This window comes from Anabrus simplex, chromosome 4, assembly GCF_040414725.1.
Source record: "Anabrus simplex isolate iqAnaSimp1 chromosome 4, ASM4041472v1, whole genome shotgun sequence".
In the NCBI taxonomy this organism is placed as follows: Eukaryota; Metazoa; Arthropoda; class Insecta; order Orthoptera; family Tettigoniidae; genus Anabrus; species Anabrus simplex.
In genome coordinates, this window is record NC_090268.1 from 310,208,116 (window position 1) to 310,232,022 (window position 23,907).

The following is a 23,907-nucleotide window of genomic DNA, read 5'->3' on the forward strand; positions in this document are numbered from 1 at the left end:
TTTCCGATCAAACTAGGGAACTTATCTTTCATAAATTCTAGTCGGATATGATAAGAGAACAGAGAAAGGTTTACGTTGTGAGTAACGTGCGGCGTATTGAACCAAAACGAAAATATACAGAGAACATCTCCAGAAGAAATAATACCATTTTGTAATTACTTAACTGTTGATAATGAGCTTATTCTGGTGTGCAAAACGATATTCCTTGCCACTCTTGGGCTGCGTGAATTTTCAGTCCCGGACTGGGTGAGAAAAGGTCAGCATGGTTATGTGTGATTCAACAGAGACTCAGAACCAGGCAAGGAAAAAATATTTGCCCAAGAGAGGAGATCGAAACCGCATGTTAATTGATCTTTTTATTCTTTGCTCAAATTACCATCAGATTATGCCAGAAAAGAAAGCTCTAATTTCTATTTGGAGCAAAATATCACCTCACTTAGCCACTGTCTATAACTTACAGAGCTATCAAACCACGTGTTACTGGTTTTCTGAAGTAGGCGCTAGCTTAAGTGCTTTCACCTTCGGTTCATGCATTATACATTACTGCGGTGAATCAAAAGAAATACCAAAATCGCAACGTAATTTTGACAAACGGAATTTTGGATTTTTCAATCAGAACTTCAACGACTGTGGTTCAAAATTTCTTAGTGAAAAGACATTCACAAATTGACTGTGATTCTCCTCATAGCTGCATTGAAACGAAGCTGGAAAATCGAGAGATACATATCCCCAGTGATAACCTCTAGATAACAAAGCACGCCGGAATGAAGTCCTTCCCTTATGAAGTCAAGTCGATAGACTACTCTGGCGTTTACTAGATTTCTCAGCAAAAGCTCACCGAAGGTATGAAAAATGTACCCTTTTATTGGAAAGGTAATTATTCATAAATCTCAAGTTCCTTTCTTGGAGTAGTTTGTATGTATCTCTATGCCGTGCACATTTTTCAGGTACCACAGCATCAGACCGGGAAAAGACAAGGTGTTACAAATCAGGTCCTTCATGTACCGTCCACCTGGTGAGATATGTTATAAGCTCAGTTTCAATGACGACTGGACTTTCTACCACGAAGAATTACATCGGTGGAGAAGTATGAATATCCCCTCCTTCAGAAAGGAGGAAAGAGGAAGATAACTGTCATTTCAGCACCTCCGGGAGCTGAAAACAGTCCTTTCGAAGGACTTTTATCATTACAATGACTCGCTATCTTATGAAGCTAATAAAAAGAAGTGCTTTTTATGTTGAAGTCGGTAATGTAGGAAGACTTTTAGTGGAAAACTAGTAATAATTTGTGAGTGGTGTTTATAATGTCACAAGACTTAAGAAAGAGGATATTACAGATTCCTTGGGTTTGCTGCACATTGTTGTATTGCTTAGAATTATCGCATATAACTGAATGTTTACGTTGTAGATATTACCAGTAACATTCATATTAAATTGTGATTAGTAGAAGTTTTATGCACTGTGTTCAATTAAAATATTTTTAAATCTTTCTTTATGGGAATTAAAAGGTCAATACTTGCTTGATTTTCATTATTCTTCAATAAATTACTACTCCTGTTTCTTATGTTCAGAAAGGTTATTTTCCAGTATATTGTAACGCGCTAAATGCTAATTATGAAGTGTTGCGTAACCTTGTAAAACGCGATTCGGGAAACTAACACCCCTAACAAAAGCTCGTAACCCACACAAATATTAAAAAATATGAATAGGAATCCTTTATGGTACGAACTGATCGTTACTGGCCCGAAATTTAAACGACATACCACAAGTAGCCTACACTGGCAGAAATAACAAAATGGGAAATATTTTTGTGCCTCCTGTAAAACTCCTTTTTGGGGGGTTACGAGGTGTCACACGCGCACCGTCGATATCTTGAACCTTAAAATTGTTTTGCACGATATATTTGCCACAAATAGTTTATGAATCCGTTAGTAGCTTAGGAAATTTATATATATTCATATATTCTTTCTTTCTTTGTGCAGGGTTGAAGAACTCACTTACGGTAAAATTTACTTTAAAATCACCCATGGTTTATGTTTCAGTCTTTCCTTGTGATATCCTCAGAATATGAGGTGCAATCTGATCGACCAAATGATCGGTTATCAATGTATTTTAATCTTTTTTTCCAATTTTGATTTATTTAAATAGAACGTTATATCCTCTATGGTTATTAACCTTTTCAGTTCAACTTGATGCCTGACTATGAAAAAACTCTCGTGCTAAAATGTTCATGTTAATGGAACTGATTCTTCCAGGGAAAATGCACCTTTAGTACGACAAAATGTAAAAGCTGGGAAATATGCACTTGCACAATCAGGGTAGTTAAATGCCACGCCCACCTGGCCGCATAGCCAGCAAAAGCGCACAACATGAAAATAAACGCAAAGTAAAACAGTTGATTTAAATAGATTTGAACAATAAAGAATACTGTTACTACTCTGTTATCCAACGTTATAACATCATCTTTTCCAGAAATGGTATAATTTCGTAGACTCCAATCTTCTTCTTCTTTTAGTACCGCTTTCCCCACACGTGTGGGGTCGCGGATGCGAACTGCGTCGCACATGTGGATTTGGCCCTGTCTTACGGCCGGATGCCCTTCCTGTCGCCAACTATAGATGGAGGGATGTAATTACTATTGCGTGTTTCTGGGGTGGTTTTTAGTGTAGTGTGTTGTATGAATATGAAGAGGAGAGTGTTGGGACGGACACAAACACACAAACACCCAGTCTCCAAGCCGGAAGAATTAATTAGAAGCGATTAAAAATCCCCGACCCGGCCGGGAATCGAAACAGGGACCGTCTGAACCGAAGGCCAGTACGCTGACCATTCAGATGACGAGTCGGACAATTTCGTAGACTCCAGTATGGATAATATAATAATATAAAATGCCAATAATTTGTTTTTCTACTTTTCATCTGGAATCGGCAATCCTCCTCCCTTAAGAAGTCTACTCATCGCTCTGATTACGAAATAGGATTCTGCTTCAGATTTTACTGTTGTAACTGGAAACTCAATGTCTGCAGTTCATCACTTTTTTATCCTAGTGGAACTTGAGCGTAATTTCAAGGTAGATCTTGACTGTCTGGGGTAACGCTGTCTTTGTAATGCTAGAACTAATTAGCAGCCAACGCTCATTAAGAAGTAAGCTTCGCAAAAACGAAACACAATGTTTTTGAAATATACACGAAACACTTCATAAACGTTGGCGTGTTGGAATGAAGGAATTGTTCGTTTCGTTTCCTTGTAAGGGATGTCTTTCGCCATAACGTTTTTGTTCTTAAAATTTAATTGTGTTAAGCCTTTGCTGGCGAGATGTAGTGTCTATGTAGTGCACTACGTCTTCTGGTATGTGCTATATCAAATGTATTACTTTCATTGACCTGTCTCAGTCTCATCCTTGGCTTTGACAATATGAAAGTGACTGAGGTATGAGTGATGCTAGTAATACCATTGCTTATGCAGCCAGACCCTGTTATGAATAATGTGAAAATATCGCTCGTAGGGTCGGTTGGTGCTTGCATTTCAGTGAGCTTGGTGGACTGATATGTAATAGCAACGGCTGGCTCGGTGAGGAAAGCAACGGGAAACTACCTCATTCCTCATTTCCTTTGTACGCCTATTCAGTGATGCCTGAGCTATTTGTGACAGCTGTTGGCGGAGCTGCAGAGGATCAAACCAGCCCTGGGGCTGAATACCCAACATACACATACATTATGTTATCTATATTGGAGCCTAAGAAATTATATCATTTCTAAAAAGGAAGAACAAGTAACGTAGAATATCACGCTGAAGACAGAGTAGTAAGAGTACTCCTTACTGTTAATTGTTTCATTTAATGGAAACTATAAAACCGCAGGTAGGCATTCGGTTACGTGCATATGTTATAAGCAGTTTTGTCTATGCCAACAGCTTGGTCCTAATGACTGAATGTCAGATAGGGAATACCGAACTGGAATATGTGTATCATTACAAGTACTTAGGATGTGTACTTTATTAGAATGGTGATATTATTGTAGCAAAAGTACTGCAAAGAGCTTGCAGTTGCGATGAACGATTTTCTGAAAGGTGGAAGGAAGCTTACGGACGAAATGATCTTTAAATCATTCCGTTTTCAAATAAACATTGCTGTCCAGATGTGGAAGGTGGGTGGGTTCAAAATATATCATTAATAAGCTGTACCAGGCAGACATGAAATTTCAGGAATTATTACTTGTATGAGCAGGTGGGAACAATGGTAAGGAACCATTCGCAATCAAGTAAAAAGGACTAAGTTAGGAATAAACTCGAGGGACGAAACTGTGCACATGAGCAGGCTACGCTACTGAGTTCACGTGAGGTAAATGCAAGAGGAAATATTACCCAGAAGCATAATAGGCTCGGACATGGAAGATAAGGGAAGCAAAAGGAGATATAGGCGACGATGACTTGATTCATTTTTTGATTAAGACGGGATGAACTAGATCACTTCATTAGTTACCAATAGGAGAACGTGAAGGTACCTAGTTCATTCACAGAGTCTTGTAGAAATGAAGCCATAAAGGGGAAAGAATCAATAGAAATCGAACACACCCAAAATATCCTAGAAGTAGCGTAAGAGAGCCTACATACAAGGAAGAAAGCCGAGGCGGCCGAGCGCCGCAAGCCACGACCCAGTACGTCTACACCTCTCGTCTAGCCTATGAAGGTAGATATACCTGACACTCAAGAAGATGTAATCAAATCCATAAGGATAGAAATAGTGCGATTCGACAACATTTGCAAAAGAAGAGTCCAGGCAAAGAAACGAGTATGTTCCAAACCTAATGCTACGCGGTCGCTTTTAACACCCACGTGACCAACATCCATGGCTCCGACATAGCCCCACACATTGTTCACCGAGCTCGATAGCTGCAGTCGCTTAAGTGCGGCCAGTATCCAGTAATCGGGAGATAGTGGGTTCGAGCCCCACTGTCGGCAGCCCTGAAGATGGTTTTCCGTGGTTTCCCATTTTCACACCAGGCAAATGCCGGGGTTGTACCTTATTTAAGGCCACGGCCGCTTCCTTCCAATTCCTAGGCCTTTCCTATCCCATCGTCGCCATAAGACATATCTGTGTCGGTACGACGTAAAGCAATTAGCAAAACAAAACAAAAACAACAACATTGTTCAGTTATATACCATATATCTTAGATCATTCAATGACATCTATCTCTTTCTTATATTCATATAAATCGTCTTTTGTCTGTACTTCTTGAATATTAATCTGATACCTGGTTATTATACCGGCAGGGCAAATAATAAGCCTTCATCGGGTTCAGTTTAATTCTTGTCTATTTGTCTGTTACACCATCAATAGAAATCGGCTGGCAGGAATTTTATCAAACTTGGTACTTCTAAAGGGGGCCTAAACTATAAAACTCGATGTCTGTTTCTTACGGTTAGTTTTATTGAATATTAATCTGATACCTGGTTATTATACCGGCAGGGCAAATAATAAGCCTACATCGGGTTCAGTTTAATTCTTGTCTATTTGTCTGTTACACCATCAATAGAAATCGGCTGGCAGGATTTTTATCAAACTTGGTACTTCTAAAGGGGGCCTAAAATATAAAACTCGATGTCTGTTTCTTACGGTTAGTTTTACTGAGAAATCGACGAGGACAAAGTTGATTTAGAAAATGACTAGCAAAAATTGTTTGAATGAAAAATGCTGTATTGGAAATATCAGTGGTGTCGTCTGAAAGTTTAAATTCAAGAACCGATAAAATATTCCATGGAGGTTTGCTCTGGAGATAATGGTGACGATTGCTTGACATTAGCGGTTATTTCAAGGAAAAATACTTAAATATTTATCTTAATACCTAGCTAATAAGCAAAAACGAGAGCCAAACGACCATCAATAAAAGAAAATGTATGTTTAAAATCCTACCAGCTGAAACTGAATTCTACAATTTGTACATTTTGAGTATTGAAAGTAAAACATTTTAATATCGTACCGGTAACGTTTTAAATGTTTTATGTACCTCTTCAGTACTTGGTGAATATTAACCTGACACTTGGTTTGATCCTGTCTCATTTTATGGATAGAGCACTTTTGCATCCATCTCGTGGCAAAGGCCAGAGCAAAGTGTAGTTTTCACCGAAGTCCCAGTCTCATCCATGGCTGTGACAATATGGAAGCTGCTGGGGTATGGGTGAGTCTGATTATGACATTCAGAGCACAATCAGTAAGTCTGAGTGTTATGAGGTTCTACAATAGCACTTTCTGACCCAGTGATGAAAGCAACGGCAAACTGCCTCACTTCTCGTCTTGCCTAGTATGGCTCATTTTGTTTACTGTCATTGATTTTTTTGCTTTTCCTATAACTGCATGCCCTTTGGTGGTGCTATCTGAGCATCCAACTAGCCTCTGGGCTGATGACCTAACAGACAGACTGACTTGGTTTGAAGAGTTTAAGGGCCAAAGAGTGCCAGGAAAAGAGATCGCCTCAGAATGTCAGCAACAACATGCTGGGTTGACAGAAATGTAATCATATACTGTGCATGCTCATCTTATAAGCGGTACCGAGTCAGGATTTTAATCCTGGGGATAGAAAGTCTGGAACAGTGTTTATTCTGACTCACGAGGCAAAATGAAGAGCTGACTGACTGGAGTATTAGCGGACACAGTCTTAATAGGCAAGCAGTACGGCAGAGGATGTGATCATGTTGACCACCTGTCACTCCAATAGGTGCAGAGCATGTGTCTGGGCAGCAGTCGTCTTGGCAACCAAGACATTCAAACATGATTTCTTGAGTTATTTACTAAGTGATACCGATGAGAAATAAACGTGATAGAAGCATAAATAGTAAGCCTGCAGAAGCCACGCGTAAAATAGATTAATGTGGATATCAGGAATGAAAATAATGTTCAGATACTAGAAGTTTTCCGAACTTTCATCGAGGAATAATAAATAAAACAAAGCTGTGTATTTAACGGATGTTTACTTGCTGTAGGCCCAGAGAGACGTTAATGTGCTGAAATTTTCCCGTGGAAAAGTTTTCTTAAATGTGCCATATCTATGTCATACATGGACGTATTCTTAAATGCCAACTACTGTCAGAGCGATTCGGCAATCTCCTACGTTGAACGAATCTGTGACTAGGACTTTTATTGTTGAATTTATTTATTGGTGCTAAGATATGCTAAGTTACTAACGGTGTGGTCTTTGGTATGTGTAGAAACGTTCCACAACCGTTGTAGTACACCAGGAAATGTAACTGTGAGAAGTGCGTTTCTAAACGCCTTAGACTGCGCAGAGACGTTTTGAATTTAGGTCCCTAGTTAACTGAAGTGATAACAGGTCCTTCAGTTCCCTTGAGACTATGGTCACCATGCAGTAATGATTACGCACCGAGTGAGTTGACTGCAAACTCCGGGCTGTATAGCTGTCAGCTTGCATTCGGTAGATGGTGGGTTCAAACCCCATTGTCCACAAGTCTGAAGATGTTTCTCCGTGGTTTCTCATTTTCACACCAGGCAAATGCAAAGTCAGTGGTTGCTTTCTTTCCAGTCCTAGCTTGTCATCGCATAGTCGCCATAAGAACTGTCTGTATCGGAGCGACGTAAAGGCATAGCAAAATAATATTATATCACCTTCAAGTCCACTCGAAACACATAAGACAACCACTCTGATGGGTCGACGTTGTTTGTATTCACTCGCATCTTACTACTCTCTTCAACATTCACGTCCAATGAAAACACCTGTATGCCTAAAATAACTGGTGAGATCATATTCAGATCCTTTGCCAATAAGCACAGCTGGAGAGAATGATCTTCTAAAGCTCTGTCGAGCAGGGATTATTTCTGAAGAGCTATATGACTGGTAAAACAGCTTGCCAACATTGGCAACTAAAGCTGACAAGATTCCAGAACAGGAGAATATTGCAAGTGATAATTCAGTAAATGGAGGCTAAAAAGCTAGTAGAATTTTACGGATCTTAAAAAAAATGTTTTTCATGTTAAATATGGTATAGTGGAAAATGTATGAATACGAAATGAACTTCCATTAAAATCTTTTCATATTAATAAAAACTAGCTGAAGTGCCAGTCGCTGAAGGGATAATTACTTAGCATGTGCATTATTATAATTTTTGTCCACCCCTCAGATTCTGAGGCGCATATGTGGACATGCCTCTCCCTTTCAGCGGCTTGTCGTGATGTACTCACTTCCTTGACCTCTGTGGTTCCTTGCAGTTTAATATTGTTTTGTATTATTACTGATCTTGATTTGATCTCGTCCTTCCGGTACAAACGAAAGCCAAGTACGAGTTCCGATATTGTAGGCCTTCACATCTAGTTGTCTTTTTATTGTCATATTAGGGCATCCAACGTAAAGGGAGACCTACTTCCTCCTTTCATCACGTTCCTTCACGACTCCGATAGACATTTGTACAATTTTCCTTGTTGTAGATAGCTGTAGTACCCATAGTCCATGGGACAATCATACAGCATGTGCAAAGTTGTCTAACTCCCCAGCTACTTTCCGCCAATATTCCAGACAGGCTGTTTTACTGGGGACGCGCAGTAATCCCATCTATCGGATATGAGTGGCAGCAGAAGAGACAAAACGCATCACAACAATGGTCAATGTAATGTTTTTGTAGATCAGTTTTATGAGCTTTCCATATGGTAGGTTTTCACATTTAGTTTTCTTCTGACTCTGTGACATTAGGGCATCAAATGTGAAGGGAATCCTTCTTTATTTGATGACTCTCTCTTGTCTTATCGTTCAGGTGATCGTTCCTTTAAGATTTTTCTCATATTTTATAACTTATTGCACAATTTTTCTTGCCGATATGGACCGATGACCACGCAATTTTACTCCTTGACAATCATGAAAAAATCCATCACCAATTAAAATGATTGAACGATATATCCATGTTAGCAATGCTAGGCGATGATACGGACTAAGCAACGTAAGTATAAAATAATGAATTCTATTATCATAGCCGAAACGGTAAGACTGTATGACATAAATGACCATAAATTGTATTTTCTATAACTATGTTATGTGTTACTTTTCGATAGGACCAATAATAAAGGAATTTCAAAATGAAATTTTAGGCACCTTCCCCTAAACTACCATTTCAACTAGCGTGAATAAAAGTATTTATAGCCTAAACTGTAGCGCCTCATTTTCTAACTTTACATACCGATTTTTAGTAAATTCTTTTCACCCATTGTCTCGTGGTTCGGTGTTGATGTGGACTTAGCAACAAAATCGAAATTCATGAGTATCTCTGTTGTCATAGCCGATATGGTAAAGAGGTATAAGAATAAATGATCGGAAATTTCATTATATATAACATTAGTTATGTACTGTAGTATTAATCGATAGGACCACTAATAATATGGATATTTGGGAATTAAATTTTAGACCTTCCCCTAAACTACCATTTCATTCAGCGTGAATAGAATTGTTACAGCCTAGACTGCAGAGCTTCATTCTTCGACTTAACATACCGATTTTCATTAAATTCTCTTCTGACATTTTCTCGTGATGCGGGTACAGCCAGCCAGCCAGCCAGCCAGCCAGACAGACAGACAGACAGACAGACAGACAGACAGACAGACAGACAGACAGACAGACAGACAGACAGACAGACAGACAGACAGACAGACAGACAGACATGATGGAAATATAAAAAAGTGAATTTCCCTTGTTATTGTCAATACAGAAATACCATTCATTTTAAATTCTGAGCAATATAGGACTACACACAAATACCGGTATTTAGAGATTTTAAATACAAAACATGAATTTCCATAAGGATTGAAATCTTAAAACTGAATTATTTCAGTGTTTTTGGGCTTACTACTTCTTCCTTGAAAGTCCACGATAATTCTTTACAATCTCAGACAAGGGCTGCCCAACTTGGAAATTAAAGGATACTTCCAGTCCTACTTGAGGGCATTTTCAGGCATTGCGACGTTTGGGTTTCAGACCTACCATCTTCTGAATACAATCTTACAACTCCATGACGTATACTGCGTAGCCAACCCAACCAGCAAGAGGATGATTTAACTAAATCTCAACGGCAGAATTTTGTTTGCGTTGCCTGTCAAAAAATACTACTTTTACTTAAGAGATTCACATTAATCACAAAGTGTAAGAAAAGAAACCGTTGAAAGCTCAGCAGTCATTTGAAGACAGACGTCAAGCACTGGAAACCCATTGTCTAATGCAATTCATCACAGGCTGATGTCTTCAGTGTGAGTAGGTGCAATGTAATTGTAGGGTACAACGACACAGCTGAGATGTTATCTCGATCACTGGGAGTTGGTACTCCATCACCTAGAACAATAACGAGGTGGCGAGGAAGTAGGCACGCTTGTAAACATTACAACATGGCATACTCTCTATTCACAATTCACGACATTTAATCAATCAAGAAACTTAATCTGCCGAAGCAATGCTACCCGTCACCCTGGCACTTATTTCCATCTTGCATCTAAATGTTCCCCAAGATTTGACTTCATAACATGAAGCAGCAACAAATGTAGAATACGCATAACAAAGCTATCATTAATCATTTGCCTGAATGAAATGCGTACCTAATGACGTACACCTACAAGATCCAGAGTTATTACAACTGGACAAAACTATGGTGTAGGTATAATTGAAGTGATTAATTTGTATATAGGCCTATTTTCATTTTGCTACAATTAACAGTTTCAAATTTTCAAGGAATAATTTATGTTAAAAAACAAAATATTGCGTCAAGAATCAGTTCTTTCGAAACTGAAGCCCAGTAACATAATGTAAAATAGGAATTTCGTACCAGAATGTCTCATGGAATTTCTTTGTAAATCGAAAGGTTTTCCAGGATGTTACTCTTAGACGAGTTTAGCTACAACCAGCTGTATCCCATGACCAGTTCTATACAGGGTTGTCGGAAACAACGTAATAATAATAATAATCGTATGGCCTCAGCTACCGTGTGCAGACATTTCGATTTGACACCATGTGGCAGCCTGCTCGTCAATTTCGACGTTCTGTTTTACTCTTTGCCTACTAGATGGCGGACCGAGTAAACTGAAGCTCTCTTGGGCGTCTATGGCAGAGATGTTAATTAATTTTCTCAGGTAAATACCAAATGTGCCACCAGAGATCTTATATATGCCGGCGTCGTACGACATGGAGTGTCGAATGGACTTTTTTCCGCCCTTCAAAAATCCGACTACCTTTGCCAGGTTTGAACCCGCTATCTTGGGATCCGCAGGCCAACATTCTACCACTGATCCACACAGGCAGTCGGAAACAACGTGAACAGAGTATATAAGCGTTAGAGCTTTGGTCATCCCGATAAGCAATTTGAAAAAAAAAAAAATACGTCGATATCTCGTGCCGTAGCGCGATGGGATTATTCTTATTCTTATTCTTATTCTTATTATTCGCTGACACGGCCATCTGTGGGCCACGTTTACACAGTCTCCTTCTGTCACGCAGACTAATGCCCTTTTCTTGCACTCTCGCGAAACATCTTTGGCTTCCTCTTTCTTGCTCTTCCGCCGTGATGTTCCGTGGCTTGTCCATTGGTACTTCGGGGCATCGCTCTTTCCCGAAACCTTTTAACTAAATTTTGTTCTGTCCTCTATTTCTTTTTGCCTCGTACATACTTCTGTCCGCCTCTGTGGTGTAGTGGTTAGCGTGATTAGCTGCCACCCCCGGAGGCCCGGGTTCGATTCCCGGCTCTGCCACGAAATTTGAAAAGTGGTATGAGGGCTGGAACGGGGTCCACTCAGCCTCGGGAGGTCAACTGAGTAGAGGTGGGTTCGATTCCCACCTCAGCCATCCTGGAAGTGGTTTTCCGTGGTTTCCCACTTCTCCTCCAGGCGAATGCCGGGATGGTACCTAACATAAGGCCACGGCCGCTTCCTTCCCTCTTCCTTGCCTATCCCTTCCAATCTTCCCATCCCTCTACAAGGCCCCTGTTCAGCATAGCAGGTGAGGCCGCCTGGGCGAGTTACTGGTCATTCTCCCCAGTTGTATACCCGACCGAGAGTCTGAAGCTCCAGGACACTGCCCTTGAGGCGGTAGAGGTGGGATCCCTCGCTGTGTCCGAGGGAAAAGCCGACCCTGGAGGGTAAACAGATGATGATGATGACATACTTCTGTTAGGTCCCTTTACACTCACCCTGTGCTTCCCACTTTTCTTGCACGAGTATTCCGTTGGCCAGCCTCTGTCGATTAATCGTTTTAATGAGTCCATAAAATGTCATTCCCCTGTTCCTCGTTGTCGTAATTTTCTCGATGGATTTATATAGTTACTTTTACAACTACATTGGATTGTTACTTTTCCTTCTAATTTATAATAATAATAATAATAATAATAATAATAATAATAATAATAATAATAATAATAATAATAATAATAGTAATAATAATAATAATAATAATAATAATAATAATAATAATAATAATAATAGGAAGAAAAAGAAGAAGTGTTCAGTTCCGTGGACAACTTTATAAAACTCTTTTTCTTGTTTCCTTCGTGGAAAGCAGAACCCTACTTCAATTTTCCTCAGAGTTGAACTCAATGATCGAATTCCGGAAGAAAAGTACGTTCTAACGTTTTTCGCTGAAAACAGCCTTTCAAGAAGAGTAAAGTGAGGTCATGGTCTGGCGGCTAAGAGACAATCCTGTAGATTAATGACGTTCTGGTAGCTGTTACGTGGACACATGCTTGATAGCTATCCAGACTCTTGAAGAAATGCATGACTTTTTATTTGTAAGGAATGCAGAGGCCTGCTTGAGTAATTATCTTTTTCTGTTCAATCTTCTTCCGCGTTTTGCAAAGACAACGTATCGCTCATCATCTCAACGATAAAACAGTCTAGTCGAGCTGAGGATAATGTGGTTGTTGGCGGTCATGAAGCAATGTCCCAAAGTTAGACGATTCCAGGTAGGATTCAATTCAGCCTGTCCGCCGTTATAGTCCCGAGAAGACAATTTTCTCTTGTTGGAAACTTGACATTTGAAGTTCCTGGTTTGGTGATGACTGCATATTTAAAGGGAAAAAACAAGATGTTTATCAATCTTTTTTATCATATCAAATAATAATAATTGTTTTAAAATTAACATGGGGAATAATTTCGGTTAACAATGTTCTACTACCAAACTCTAAACGAACTGCGTGCTACGGTGACCTTATAGTAGTGATGTATACGGTGGAATTATGAAATCTCAAACTTGGGAATAGTGGTCATTAAACGATTCCCGGACCTGGAATTTATGTTCCCGTTAAAGTTATTATCACTTAGTTACCAATAAAAAGCCTCTCTCGAAAGCTGACGAAAGCTGTGTCCATCATAAAGAGAGTTCTTGATGTCCTGTGTTATTGCTCCGGTAATAGGCTGCTACTGTCTCGTGGGACCACTCAAATATACCTGTCTCCAAGTACTACACAGCGTTAAAACACAAGAATGCTTGATTCTTTTATGAAGTGCCGCAGTTCGCCCTGCAATTTCAAGATAAAGCTGCTCATTTTATCGTTACCTGTTGAGTAGTGAAAACAACCTAACTTTGTCCTCGAGTAAACAATACCTACTGCACGTGTTAAGGTTCATTTAAAACAGCATAATTGAATGAAAAAAAAATAGTATCCTGTTTCTTCAACAGTTCAGCGGAAATGATGTCCCACTCACAAGAGGACACCCTGATTCCAGTGTGATTGCTATGGAACTCCACAATCAGGCGTGCATTGAGGTAAAAGTAACATCCATGAAGTTGTTTCTTTCGGAGCCCTTTCTATCTCGAGTTATTGAAGGGGACACATAGAACTCTTCTCAGTAGTTAGGCAGCCAGAAAGCTCATATTCGTAAAATGTAAGCCATAAGTTATTTCAAAACTTTATCTCAGCTCAAATACTCTCGAAATTAATAATGCATCAAATAACAAATTGATGTGTAATATGTACGTAGCATTATATATGTTACAGTTCGCTCCGTTGCTTTCTTTAAAATACATTTATTTGACAGCAAAGCAACTCATATTGCACTAGGATTACATCTGCAAAAGGACTGTTTACAATTGACATAGAACATATTTATGATTTAGCCCCTTCTCCCTGATAAATGATATTCCACAAACTAATTACTCCTTACTAGGGCTAGGATTATGATGACCTTATATAAACTGACAAAAATGTAAAAAGAATTGCATGTATGACCTAAAAATATACAGAAAAATGACCTATTGAAAAAAAAAAGTGACCTTTGATTTTCTATCATGTCTGTGTTGTTTTATTCTTGTGTGGTAATAAAATGAATTCAAGCTATTAATATTGGCAAAACAGACATTTTGTAATCCTTTTTCGAGTTTCTAGTTATGAATTTTGAAAATAATACTTACATTTTTACAAAACAGACATTTCTCAATCACCGTAAACCTTTTTCAGCGGCCATTATCACGTCACTAAGTTTGTAGTAAAGTGTGGTCCCGTCATTGGTGAAGACCCTTTCTCCATATTGCGAAACAAATTGTTTTAGTTTAACAGACACACCTAGCTTCACCATCTTCATTATTCATTCCAAAATGTGTTAGGTGCAATGAACAAAGAATACATGGTGAAGATTTTCAAGTGAAAATGATTGTCTACTACCAGCCAACAAAGCTTTGTAGATAGAAAAGCTCCTTTCTACCTCCACCGACACAACGGGAGCGTATTTAAAGGAAACAATGTCACTTGAATTTAATTCACTCTCGTCAAGGTCACAAAAAGAAAATGCTTCAGCTGACAAAATTTTAGCATTTGAACACGTTGTCTGATACCCTTTATTTTTATCCAAAACCTTCATCTTCTCCAACACAGCTTGTCCCACTTTGCCACATGCGCGATCTATATCATTCACCACTTTTTTTTTTTTTTTTTTTGCTAGTTGCTTTACGTCGCACCGACACAGATAGGTCTTACGGCGACGATAGGACAGGAAAGGGCTAGGAGTGGGATGGAAGCGGCCGTGGCCTTAATTAAGGTACAGCCCCAGCATTTTCCTGGTGTGAAAATGGGAAACCACGAAAACCATCTTCAGGGCTGCCGATAGTGGGGTTCGAACCTACTATCTCCCGAATGCTGGATACTGGCCGCACTTAAGCGACTGCAGCTATCGAGCTCGGTATTCACCACTTTCAGCATAAGTTGTAACTGCTGCACTAGCGGTACTTCCGTCTTTTCCAGGACGGTTATGGCAGTAGGAAGAAATCCAAAATTCGTTTTTATGTAAGAAAGTTTTCCTGCAATTTCACTATCGGCCATAAGCTTTTGCGCTGCTTTGATTGACGCGGCTTCAATGCTGTCGAATGAATCCACGATTTGTTTCACCATTTGTAAGTTCTCGCTATAATGCGTCCAGGCTTCATCCTGAAGTCGTTGCAGACTACGTTTGTGTTTCTCGAGCGGTACATGTTGTTCCACCGTAAACCTTTTTCAGCGGCCATTCTCACGTCACTAAGTTTGCAGTAAAGTGTTGTCCCGTCATTGGTGAAGACCCTTTCTCCATATTGCGAAACAAATTGTTTTAGTTTAACAGACACACCTTGCTTCACTTTAGGCATATCGTAACTTCGAGTCAAATAGAACAGCACAAATAGAATACCACGAACACAATGACTCATTGTTAGCTGCGGCCTTCTACCCAAATGTGCGGTTCTAGGACATTTCGCATCACTTGACCTGCGAAGTGTCAGGTAATGACTTTAAAGTATTGAGAAGAGGACATTCCGTACCACTTGAAAGAGTGGGAAGTATTCATCATCATCATCATCTGTTTACCCTCCAGGTTCGGTTTTACCCTCGGACTCAGCGAGGGATCCCACCTCTACCGCCTCAAGGGCAGTGTCCTGGAGCTTCAGACTCTTGGTCGGGGATACAACTGGGGAGAATGACCAGTACCTCGCCCAGGCGGCCTCACCTGCTATGCTGAACAGGGGCCTTGTGGAGGAATGGGAAGTTTGGAAGGGATAGGCAAGGAAGAGGGAAGGAAGCGGCCGTGGCCTTAAGTTAGGTACCATCCCGGAATTCGCCTGGAGGAGAAGTGGGAAACCACGGAAAAGCACTTCCAGGATGGCTGAGGTGGGAATCGAACCCACCTCTACTCAGTTGACCTCCCGAGGCTGAGTGGACCCCGTTCCAGCCCTCGTACCACTTTTCAAATTTCGTGGCAGAGCCGGGAATCGAACTCGGGCCTCCGGGGGTGGCAGCTAATCACGCTAACCACTACACCACAGAGGCGGACGTGGGAAGTATTGCGAAGTTAAAACGATATCCTACTACATGTATTCATTTGTATATCAATTGTCCACTACTGGCGCAGAAGCCTCCACACGGTGTGACCACTACTGATGTTAAACTTCCGTTGGGCGCAGCTGATCTGATTGGCACACGTCTCAATTCTTATCTCGTATTCGTCATTCGCGGGGGCCTAGCTATTTCCTACCTTTCAGTAGTTTTCTGTTTTCGCGTGACCTTCAAGCCCATATCGGCCAGTTCATCAGAATCTTTTATTTTACTTACTTGATAATGAAATCATGAGGTAGTTAATGAATATTCACAATAATAGTAATATTATCCACATTAGGCCGAACACGATGTGTATTTCTATTGCATTGTTTTGTTTCAGGGTTTATTCCCGTTATGAGGAAATACTACCTGTCTTACTAATAAAAAGTCCTTATACAGTTGTTTAACACTTGTATAGTTATACATTGAATAAACCCTGTATAAGCGTTGTATATTTTTCTTACTAATAAACGTGGTATACGCATTGTATTACTATACAGCACGTATACACTCGTTACAAGTCAAAGGAATCTCATCCTGCAGATCACTGACGTATTCGCACGTTCACCTTCTTTATGATCGCTTCTGCTTGTTATCTACGAGCAAAACTTTCCGGAAAGTCACGCAGTAGCATGGCATATCGAAAAGGCAGTGGCAACACAAAGTGAGACAGCTGGAAATTGGCTTATATTGATATGAATATTTCTTCAGCTTGCTTGTGTAATGAACGCTACGAAAGAAATTGAAAAGCTTAAAAAATGATCAAGAACTCCTAACTGGGATAGTACGGAAAACAAGCAATTGTAATTGAATCGGTGTGTTGAAAAGGGTACTTCCAAAATCCTTACTTGCAGGAGAAAGGAAAAACAGTTTTGAAGCTAAAAGAAAGGTTTGATCAAAAACGTTTCTATTAGGCATTTAAACATCACATATTTGCGTATTCAACTACAAAGTTTGGAAATCATATTACGTACGGTTTTGAACTTCTACCATTTTTTATGTCAAGGAACATGTCTCTTTTTTATACTGAAATTCGAGAAAAATCTTTGTAGAGGCAGATAATGTATAATAAACTCGTAATTTCAAAAGTCTATTAAGCAGTAACACATTATTACACAAAACTTCGCCCAACCATCAATTCTTTTATAGTTATTCATTGTCATTCCGTCTCTTTAAGAGTGTTTTACTTTACGAAGATGTCTAGCCTCCATTACCGCTAAACGGTGTATGTCTTCTATGTTTAACATATCGTGAAGACCATCAACGTTATCGTCCAGTCCTTCAATGTTGAATGAATAAGTCGAATATTTCACCACGATTATATTACTGCAGACAATAAATACCACGAAAATAAACTGCTCACTCGTTTCTTTTTCCGCTACTCGCTGCTATACGACGCTTATACAAGGATCCCGGTCTGTATAAGCAATTTAATGAATAACTATAACAGATGTATACACAAGAGGTTTATACACGGTTTATTAATAACGAATTTCACATGAACGGTGTATAAACCTTGTATAAAAGTTATACACCGTTTATTAGTAAGACGGTAGTTTATTAGGTTGCACATTTGTCGTCTAGCACCTAACAGCTTTTGATAATATTTACGTAAACATAAGTTATAAGTATGGTTTAAAGATCAATTATTGAAATAATACAGACGTTTTTCTTCAGCAAATGTTGTAAATTATCTTTGTTTCTGATTTCTAAAGTGTGTCTGTCAGGCACATTACGCCCGCTGGTGTGGATATGGAATTCCAATTTGAGTTCAACTGGTACGAATTGTCCTGGCGTAAATATTTGGGGATTTCGGGAAACCGTTCGCAGATATATACGGACCTAGCGATACGAAATGTTCTCAAAAATTAAGTGGTACGAAATGTCCTCAAAAATTAAGTGGTACGGAATGGCCGTGGTCCGGACACCCAAATATGGTTCCTCTAATGGGCGAGTCCATTATAAGCATTCATCTGGGAATAGGGGAAGAGGGAATTCGTTTCCTGGAAAGTATATGATGTATGAAATCAAACAAAATATCCAACACAGAAAATTAGTAATATACAGAATTAAATAGCTGAACATAAAAAATGATCCTTCTTTCTTGAAAATAGAAGAAAAATGACCAAATAAACCTAAAATTTCCCCAAACATGTCCTTCAAAAGTGGCAAAAATTAAAAAAAATACCTAAGAAATAGACTTAATTGAACTCATTCTTTCTTTCATGAAACATATATATATATATATATATGTGTGTGTGTGTGTGTGTGTGTGTGTGTGTGTGTGTGTGTGTGCGAGCAACGTATCTATCTTAAAAAAATGCAAAATGATCAGAATCCTAACCCTAATAATTACAAAACATTGTTTAATGTAATACGTGCTCCTAACTGAAATATTTTCTTAAACTGACAATAGTAGCCTAAATGTCCCCAGTACGGTATCATTACTGAGTTGATACGCGTACATTTTTACCTACTTCGCGACAGTATGAAATGACTAGAAAAAATGAGGCGCTGAGATAATAAGGGAGACTACTCATCATTTTGGTGGTATATGTGTTACTAGCATTTGTGCCGTTGGGAATCATGCTCCCTTTATGAACGTGTGCGAAGTTGCATGCCTGTATTGAAACGTTTATTACAGCGTGTTAAACTGATATTTCTTTAAAGCACGTGACAGCAACGTGAAGTACGATAAAACTGAACAAAGTCGAGTCGGAATGAGGACGATTACAGCGTTTATAGTACGATACAGTTCCTGGTCCGAAGTTGTGCGAAATTTTCGCTGAATCTTGGTTACATATTGTTGTTTCTCTGATCACTGGAATGGCGCTATGGCTGAAGACTCAAGAAACCCATCGTTGATGAAAACCTCCCTTATTACCTGTTCTATAGAAAAAAGTAAAATGGTTCTATCCGTAACCTACCTTGAAATGGCATGCACCAAGTGTTCCACGGGACTTGGAATAACAATCCAGTTTTTCGTAAGGTGGTGGTGGTGATTATTGTTTTAAGAGGAAGTACAACTAGGCAACCATCCTCTATATAACACTAATCAGAGGGAAAATGGAAGGTATCCGACACTTCGAAAAATGAAGATATCGGCCAAAGTAAGACAAGGGCCGCGAAGGGCGTGAAAATGAAAGACTCCCTACCCCTCGCAAACCTAATAGCGTCGGGGTCGGAAAAGAACCAGAGTTGACCAAGGGAGGTCGGATAGGATAGATAAAAGTGAGGAGCCTGGCACAAGTAAGTGGAAGCAATGCCAGGACTCAGCTAAGAGCCCCGTGGTCGCCAACCCACGCTCCAAAGTTCAGAGCCCCTGAGGCCCCTTTTAGTCGCCTCTTACGACAGGCAGGGAATACCGTGGGTGTTATTCTACCGCCCCCACCCACAGGGGGAAGTTTTTCGTAAGCATCTCCGTTATTGTTCCTCATCGTCGCACGATAAATGCGTATACCGCGTAACATCACGGAAATAACACATTCTTAAACTTTCGTTATATACAGTCTTTTGATAGACCTAATCAAACGAATATATGTCAGGGGTTATCTTTCTATATACGCTAAATTCAAATGATACCTTGATGTCTTATGCACCTGATAACACAATATTGAATGAGTACATGACATATTGCACCCGCTTTTGATCTACGTTCACTTAGACTGCAAAACCGTCCTAACGATGTCACCCTTATCAATCCTCCAATCGAAAAGATGCAAATGAGAAAAAGTTTTAGAAATTAATTTCCAATAAGGCTGGTTGATACACTTGTTTTGTGGGAGTATAAAATCACGAATTCAGGGATTCAGAAATACTACTGGTCCTAAAACCTACCCAAGTACAGGTAGATTCTAAATATGGAGTTTGGTAAAAAATTATCCAGTAGTTTTTCGGTTGCAAGAGCTCAAACAGACAAACATACACCAAAGCTTAAATATGTAGATGTTCATTACTATACCTGAAACGGATAACTGTACGAAAATTTCGGCAAAATATTCAATGTACAGACACACAGTCATTACGATTTTATTTAAATAGATTACTGTGGTTCTTATCCTTATGTAATTCCGCATCTGTTGAAGCTAAAATGGGACTTAATCGATAACTCTTTCACTCTCTAAATCAGTGATAAAGTGTTGTGTTATGCAAGAACAGGACTTTTCGCAGGCAAGCCCCGGACTTGCACGAATCAACAAGACGACGCAGTGATAGCAGCACTGTAGAGGCATGCGCTGAGCAGAGTTTAAAGTGGCTTCGGTGATGGATTCCTCAGAGAAATCCGGAGACTATTTGAATGAATTTACAAGGAAGAAATGCTGCCCGGAATTTTGAAAGAGAAATGTGAATGAAACAAAGAAGTTTATGTGCCTGGAACTTGCCAAAAGGAAAGAAAAAACCTGCTCCGAAATGACAGATTGCAGGTAACTATTCATACAGTGTTCAATGTTTGTTTTTCTGCTGTAAAAAGAGTCCTCTATAACGTAGTTGTATGACTAAATAACCTGCGTTGTTTAGTCAGAAAATCCATTTCTATTACCTCTTCCATGTTACAAGCCAAGATACTAATAGGTTATTGACTTGTCCTTGCATGAGAGCGTCGGTTTTGATATGTACGTGTTGTTATGATGCATATTTATACACTTATTTGGTATGTGCATTAATGTGTTTAAATGATTAAAAACATATTTTTCTATAAAATTATACAAATTTTTTATTTATAATTTTTTTTGTAAATTAGTGTTGTCAGTTGTTTTCTAAATCAATTTCCCAGCACGTGTTTTTATTATATGATTACATATGTCGTTATATGATTTCATTCCTCCTAATAAGTATGTACGGTTAACTGTAAGGTGTAGGCATATTATTATTCAGAATTATACTAAAACATTGATATATCTGAAAACTACTATTCAGTGACATATCCCGTTTTTGAACTCAACGCCTCAATTACACATAATATTACTATCCGAATTTGACTGGTAAGGAACGCGTAACCAAATCGTACCTCCTGTTTGAGAGAATCTCCGGTCGTAAATCGTTATCACGCTGCTATAGCCTTAATTAAAATACCGCTACCTAATCTTAATAATTATATACAGTCACCTTGCTCTCTCATTACATCTAGAACTCCGCCTATCTAACACGCAATTTTCCCTCCCATTCATTTACACAAGACTTGTACAAACTCTTACTCGGTACATGCATGACAAATTTAACATTTAACATTCGAAAGGCCCGTATTCTTAAGAAACGCACGAATATCACCAGGCTTTTATTTTCCACAAACCCAGAACTATCCCAGGTGTACAAAATACCATCTCGTTCTCACACCTCCTGTCAATTTCAATCAACACTTTATTAAGATCATTAAACCCACGCTTGAATTATTTCCTCTCATTTCGCAAAACTTTCCTTTCTTACTTTCCTTAAAGTTTCAAATACTCCCACATAATCCTTCATTACTTAATTATCAAACTTTGAATAACCACATCTTTTACAATTCTGCCGATCTGACCCAGTATGCACAAAATTTAACACACAATCCGCTTCAAAGAAATCTCTAGAAACAGCAGTTAAAGTCTCGTCCAACCTTTTCTAATCAAACCTACCTTTCATTATGTCAAGTTCCTTCAAAAAAATATTATCACGTATATCATCACTCCCACTCACTCTACTACTAAAATTACTACCTAACATTATCCCTTTGGCGATCTACATTATTTCTACCGCAGGCCTCAACAACTACTTCCTCTTCACTACCTTTCATGTCAGCTTCTACCTGCACGTCTTTCACGACAACACTGTTACTCTTAACCTTTTTATCAAAAAGTTTCATAAATCTCAACATATCGCTGATCCAACATTACTTTTCTCCCGTACAACAATATCCTCTTAACTAAATATCTTTCTCTTTCTTTACCTGTTTACCCTCCAGGGTATGCTTTTCCCTCGGACTCAGCGAGGGATCCCACCTCTACCGCCTCAAGAGCAGTGTCCTGGAGCTTCAGACTCTGGGTCTGGGGATACAACTGGGGAGGATGACCAGTTCCTCGCTCAGGCGGCCTCACCTGCTATGCTGAACAGGGGCCTTATTGGAGATGGGAAGATTGGAAGGGATAGACAAGGCAGAGGGAAGGAAGCGGCCGTGGCCTCAAGTTAGGTACCATCCCGGCATTTGCCTGCAGGAGAAGTGGGAAACCACGGAAAACCACTTCCAGGTTGGGTGAGGTGGGAATCGAACCCACCTCTACTCAGTTGACCTCCCGAGGCTGAGTGGACCCCGTTCCAGCCCTCGTACCATTTTTCAAATTTCGTGGCAGAGCCGGGAATTGAACCCGAGCTTCCGGGGGTGGCAGCTAATCACACTAACCACTACACTACAGAGGCGGACTTAACTAAATATACCAATGAAAATAATATATGAAAGAAGTGTTTAAATAACAAATTATTATGTAACATGTGTATAACATTGCACATGTTACAAAGTAGAAGTAAATAAAACAAAATAAGGTAAATATATAAATATCGGTAGTAAAGTGAAGTAAGAGTAAACTGAGTAATTCGCAGAATTCCGTCTTTTGTCGTCTTAGGTCATTATAACTATAGTCTTTCAAGCGCATCAATTTTACCTATTATAGGATCGTATATGACCGAAGGGACCAACTTTAGGATCACATGCTCGGCCTCAATAGTGGAGCATGTTTCGCAGTCCTTTCTTCTCTTATTTTGTCGTTCTTATCTGTGCACGCCAAAAAACGTTTCGATATTATGGACAAACGTATGGTAAACGCCAACTTCGCATCGTTTAGAAATCCTACTGGTGCACAGTACACAGCAAGGTGTTAATTTCCTCTTGTAGAGCTGACACTTCACAAATCCACCCTGGTAGTCAGAGTTGTAAGGATACCATGTTTCCGGGCAGGGTGATGGTGAGAATCTGCGTGGAGATATCTATTGGTGTTTGTAGGCTTACGATAAACACTGTGTCCTAAAGATCCATCCTCTTTCTTGGTGAGGAGAACATCTAAAATGGTATTTTGCCGTCAGATTCCATTTCCATGGTGAAACAAATGGAAGGGTGCTGCCGATTAAGGTGATCCAGAAAGTGACCAAGATTGTCTTCACCTTCCGTCCATACGACGAACGTATCATCCACATATCGGCACCAGATCTTTGGTTTGCAAAGTGCCTACGACAAAGCTTTCTCTTCGAAGTTTTCCATGAAGAAATTAGCCACAACAGGAGAGAGAGGACTTCCCATGGCCACACCATCTGTCTGTTCATAATATTTCCCATTCCATAGAAAGTAGGAGGAGATCATGCAGTGGTAGAAAAGCCTTGCGATCTCTTCAGTGAAAATATCATTAATGAGAGACATAACACCATCAACAGGTACTTTCGTAAACAGAAACACCACATCGAGACTTACCAAGATATCGCCTGGCTGAAGTGATATAGTTTTTAACTTCTCAACGAAATGTGTGGAATCCTTAATACAGGAAGGGGTGTTACCCAGGAGTGGTTGAAGTAGACTACCTAAATATTTAGAAAGGGCATATGTCGGGGAACCAATCGTACTAACAATAGGCCTAAGAGGAA